Source organism: Armigeres subalbatus, chromosome 3 (genome assembly GCF_024139115.2).
Source record: "Armigeres subalbatus isolate Guangzhou_Male chromosome 3, GZ_Asu_2, whole genome shotgun sequence".
In the NCBI taxonomy this organism is placed as follows: domain Eukaryota; kingdom Metazoa; phylum Arthropoda; class Insecta; order Diptera; family Culicidae; genus Armigeres; species Armigeres subalbatus.
This window is the reverse complement of record NC_085141.1, coordinates 423,068,498-423,073,616: the sequence shown is the minus strand read 5'-3', so window position 1 is coordinate 423,073,616 and position 5,119 is coordinate 423,068,498.

Genomic DNA, 5,119 nt, shown 5'->3' with positions numbered 1-5,119 from the left:
ATTATTTGCACCTTTTAGGCGAAAAACGACACTCAAACTAACCCGAATTGGGGCGAGTGCCACAGTTTTATGCTCGCTACTAATTTGAATACGAATTTCTCGATAGCACACCATTGGGTCACCAGCACAGTATGACAAGCATCTGGGGAACTAAGCCCATCAATCATCAGCGTGGTACTACGCCACGGATACTAAATAGCAGACAGACAGAGGTGCAGCTTTATTGTTGGGAGGCGGTGGGTGAGTCTTCATTCATCCCTGCTAACTACGTGAAGGTGTGGAAAAGCTCCGGCAAATTGAATATATTCACACCTGTGGTAAACCGTGGTACTAATTATTTGTTGATTTGATTATATTATCTTGTTTAATGATGTATTGTGTACAGGTGTTACATTCGACTCGATAAACAACACACTGAAGATGTCCACAAGTAGTGGATGAAATACGTATTTGTGTAGAATGTAGATACGAAAAAACAAATTAGTGGAAGTAAAAGAAAGACATTTTTTTAAAACCATGTAACAGATCTAAGATAAAAACTAAGCCCGCAAGGCAATTAAGGAACTAAAGAACTTTTTATCTCATATATAATTCAGAAGCGCCAACTCAAGGATTTTTAAGAAAATCGCAATTTTCTGCTGCATTGCACAATGGTCGGATTCGTCCAATTTCACGACATAAATCGATAACTCGAAAACTATCAGTGCTAGAGCTTTGACGTCTTCAGAAGAAATGATCTACAAGAAAAGATATATTTTTGGTGTAAATTTAAAATTTTTTTGAAAGTCAATTTTTTTAACCTTTCGAGTTAGGAGATCACATTATTCTACAAAGTTATAGAGAATTAAATTCTAAGCATTTTTGCTTAATAAACATTTATTTTATCTCATATAGGAAATGTTTTATGACAAAATTACTAAATTTAGATAGGGTGGCTCCGAAAAAAATAGTTTTTAGCTTCCACTTTCACCAATTCAAAATATTTTCAAAATCTGTCTAAGCATCGCTTCATGGTCTTTGGAAAGCGCATCTTTTGGTTACATAAGATGGTTAATAGCTTCATTTTCAAGCATATTATAAGCGTTTTTTCATGAAAAAGTGATATTTTTATATCATTCTACTGCAGCTAGTAGCAAATATTAGCAAAAATTTCAATCGTATTCTGGAAGTATACATTTAGGCCCATCAAATCCATGTTATTTCATTTGTCCATCTTTGTCCACTTTTGTTTGATGATAATATTAGTTTTGTACGAAAAATAAGGAATTTCATGTGAACACTTATACCATCTTAAGGATTTTCCCAATATTTGCTAAAATAAAAGACAGAAACAGAGTCTTCGACCAGAGGTCGTATAGACTGACACCTAGATAACGGACAGGACACATAATACTCAGTGGACCGGTGAAGAATTTTTCGATCACGAATAGTTCCCTTCTTACCGGTGATCGAACCTATCACATCGATCGAACATATCACATGCGTCTAGACGATTGACGTCGCTAACCGCACGGCCACAAAGCCCACAAAGAATCGTTCTTTATCTAAAATATCAACTCGTGTGGAAAAGTAGTCGAAAAAATTATTTTGACATTTTAACTACTGGACCGATTTTCAAGGTGTTCTCATAAAATAAATGCTTAAGAGGCGAAAAACGCTACTTTTGTGGCGAAAAACGAAACCATAAAATTCAAGTTGATTCACAGAAGAATTCCATTTTCGCAGTTTCTTAGTGAGGGTCTCCAATGACTACAGGTGATTCCATGAGCATTGATAATCGGTCCAGTAGTTCAAAAATTATGTTTTGAAAAAATATTTTTTCAAAAATATTGATTTTTTCGACCACCCTGGATTGAGATTAGTGTATAGGACAAAACAAAAAAAGTAAGTTTAATTATTTTCAAAAAAGAGTGATTCTACTAAATATTGCGAAAAACAGAGATATGGTATATGTGTTTTCCATGGAATAGCTGACTTTTCATACAAAAAATCATATGATTTTCAAACAAAAGTGGACAAAGATGGACAAATAAAATACCATGGATTTGATGGGCCTGCATGTATACCTTAAGAATGCGATTGAAATTTTTGCTAATATTTGATACTAGCTGCAGTAAAATGCTTAAAAATATCACTTTTTCATAAAAAACGCTTGTAATATGCTTGAAAATGAACCTATCAACCATCTTATGTGACCAATAGATGCGCCATCCAAAGACCGTGAAGCGATGCTAAGACAGTTTTTGAAAACATTTTGAATTGGTGGAAGTGGAAGCTATAAACTATTTTTTTTCGGAGCCACCCTATCTAAATTTAGTAATTTTGTCATGAAACAGTACCTATATGAGATAGAATAAATTTTATTAAGCAAAATGCTTAGAATTAAATTCTCTATAACGTTGCAGTATCATTTGATCTCCTAACTCGAAAGGTTAACAAAATTGATTTTCCAAAAAACTTCACAAAAGGGTCACCCTAATGGCAACTTACACCAAAAATATATCTTTTCTTGTAAATCATTTCTTCTGAAAACGTCAAAGCTCTAGCACTGATAGTTTTCGAGTTATCGATTTATGTCGTGAATTTTGACGAATCCGACCATTGTGCATTGCAGCAAATATACTATATTAACAATATGATTCACTCTCACGAAATTTTGGCGACACCACATGTCCAAAAGGACTCGCCAACTCGCGTCCAAAAGGATCGATACACACGTAAATCGAACTACCCAAAATATGACGATCGTTTTACACACACTTCAAAATGTCATCATGAAAAAAAAAATAGGGATGCTTGATGGTTGTATTGCAAACATAATCGATTATGTTTAATCGAATGCAAACGGAAAATCAAATGTTGTAGCAGGCATAAATGTGATAGGCATATTTTTGTGGAAATGTATAATAAATTTTATATAGCTCGTTGAACTGTATCCGGTGGGACCATGCCGGTGCACCATACCGAAATTGACGCACGCTGAAGCAGTTTGAGAGCTATACGAGGTTGCTGTGGAAATTTACATTCCTCTCGCATTGTACCTACTCGCTCTCTGTTTCGCACACCATGTTGCTGTTTGCTCATTTGACTGCAACACTTTTGTATTTTTTTTTGGTTTAATGATGCGTCATGATTCTTTGGGAAATTTGACATTAAAGAAGTCAATGAATTGTCTGAGACAAACAGCAAGTTGTCTGCATGGCTTATTATACGTATCTTAAATTAGTTGAGATATCCTTTGTCACTATTTAATCCGCATTTTATTGTTTTTTTTTGTTGAATCTGGTTGAAAATAAATTTAACAAGATACGTTGAAGAATAGCTTAAATATAACATTTGGAATGCATTTAAATTTATATAGAATGAGGAATTATTCCAGCTACGATTTGACAGTTGGGTAGAAAACCTTATTGAGAATTTTACGTATAAACGGGTTTGTAGAACTAACGAGGGTGGATAAAAAACATTTTCTGTTTACCCGCTTTTTCCAATAGGCTCAAAAAGAACCCAACGTAGATCGAAAATACTTGAAGTACTTCTGAGAGAATTTGTCAATGAAGATAATAGATTCTAATATACACCATTGTGAGATACCACACTTCCATTAGTAGCCAAACAACGTAAAAACACTGGTTTGGACTATGCTTTTGCTAATATTTATACCATTTGATTATGTGTATTTATTCTGGTTCGCCTGAAAATTTCACAACAGTATGTTCCTTAATTAATATTGTAATAACTGACAATAGTTTTAAAAACTAAAACTCAACATAACTGTTATGCATTTTATTTATTTACTACGTTAATGTAATATGTTCGAACAATATTTTGTTGTGGTCCGCCACATTGACTTTATATAGTAATTTAATTCAAATATTATCAATTCATATTGAATTGGTGGAAAGAATCTCCTCTTCATTATGTCATATGACTTGAAATGTTTTCTACAGAACCATGTCAATCAGAGTAATTCCTTTACACTTCCAAGACTCTGTCTTCAAATATGAATTCTACCATCTATGCACAGAGAGAGCATGACCGCTTGCTACAAAAAATAACATAGAGAGAATATAATCCCTGGGAGAACGAGATAGCAAAGTGCTTGACAGTCGAGTCTTACTGGATTTCTCTCTGCATTGCACATGCGTTTCTAGCTCGGTTTCCTTGAGCTTGAGCTTGATTGACTGCTCGTAGTTGCTACTCCATTATGACCAGATCAGCTGTTCTTGCACAGGGAACCAACAGATGTTTGCTTGGGACTAGCACACATCTTCAATGTACAAGTACTGGTGATCTCATTTGTTAGGTCATACTGGCCGCCTGCCACGTCAGAATGCAAGTCAATGTAGGGAAGGGGAGGAAATGATGATGCAATCACTCGCCCACTGCAAGCCGAATATACCTCTCTGCACTTGCCACGAGTTCATGCGGAAGTTGTTGGAATATTTGGGGTAGGTTCGAGAGGCAGTGGTCCGTCTTGGTTAACGAGCTGCCAATGTGATAGATAGGAGAAGGTAACTGATGGAATTTCTAATTGGATGTAGGAAACGAGCTCTATAGTTCATTTCCAATTCTAGCAGATTACTGTTAGAATACTCAAGTTGAAGGTATAGGAATAGTAATGGAAACGGTATGGAAGTCCATTTCCAGTTCTAGCGATTGCTAGAACATGAGAAATAAAGAGAAAGATACAAAGTAGGAGAATGGAACGGACCTGGGATTGAACCCACGACCTCCTGCGTATGAGGCAGAAGCAGTAGCCATATGACTACCAAGCCCGCTTACGTTTCTAGCTCGGTTTCATATCAGAAAAACTTATCTTACAATAATTAGTATACTAAAATCTTCATTATATTGTTTGAAAAGATTTCTATTGACAACCCAAAATGAATTGAATATCATGTTGCAAACGGCCTCTTCAATACGAAATACCAATTATCATATAATGGTAATTGTGGTAAATATTGATTTGAGTTAGCTTTAATTGAAATGTGTAAATATTGTAAATAATTTTAGACTGCAAATCATAAAATATGTAATTGTTTTTTGGTCACGCATCTAAAAACCAAATTTATGTGTTTGGCGCATAAAGTTTACTGCACATTTTTGCCATTCTTCC